Below are 605 nucleotides of genomic sequence, written 5' to 3'. Positions count from 1 at the left end.
CCGGGCGGGCGGTGGGGCGGGGGTGTGGCTGAGAGAGCCTCCCTGGGAGCGAGATGCTGGGCAATTCTTTTGGAGAATAAGAATGTGGGTGACCATGTGCCCCCCGGGGGACATACAGCGACGTCCGTGGTCCCTTGGCCATCAGGGCAGTGGTTCCGCTCGGGCCGTGAGCACCTCCCCAGGCCTGGCCTCCTGATGCCCCCCCGCCCTGGGAGTTGGAGTTTTCACGTGTGAATGTGGGGGACACATTCCGACCTCGAACGGGGACACAGGGAGTCCAGGCAGGAGGAGACACTGTGGCAAGTCCCTCGATTCACAAGTTCGCTTGCAGCCCAGCAACCCTGTGTATCAAGAAGGAATTTATTTGCAAAAAAAGAGCAAGAGCTGAACCCGATTTAGTTTCCCCTGGAGGGAGGTGCGCTGTCAGACAGCGTCGGGGTCCCCGCTCCGGGTCCTAAACGCGTGTCCCAGGGTCTCCCCCCGACCCCGCACCCTGAATCCCTGAGTGACGCAGCCACGGCAGGGGGCCCAGCGGACCTGACTCCACATCAGCGATGCTCCCCCTTCTCTCTCTGTCACCACCACCCCCCTCCCCCAGCTGCTGG

At 63.1% G+C, this 605-nt stretch overlaps 1 protein-coding gene across 1 annotated transcript in view; it reads left to right on the top strand.

The window, feature by feature from the left end:
• The window catches only part of GRIK1 (glutamate receptor, ionotropic, kainate 1), a 152,192-nt gene that overhangs the window by 149,290 nt on the left and 2,297 nt on the right, over nt 1-605 (top strand). The window lies entirely within an intron of this gene.

Source organism: Myotis brandtii, unplaced genomic scaffold (genome assembly GCF_000412655.1).
Source record: "Myotis brandtii unplaced genomic scaffold, ASM41265v1 scaffold1557, whole genome shotgun sequence".
Taxonomy (NCBI): domain Eukaryota; kingdom Metazoa; phylum Chordata; class Mammalia; order Chiroptera; family Vespertilionidae; genus Myotis; species Myotis brandtii.
Note: the sequence above shows the minus strand (reverse complement) of the source record. Positions and strands in the feature narration are given on the sequence as shown.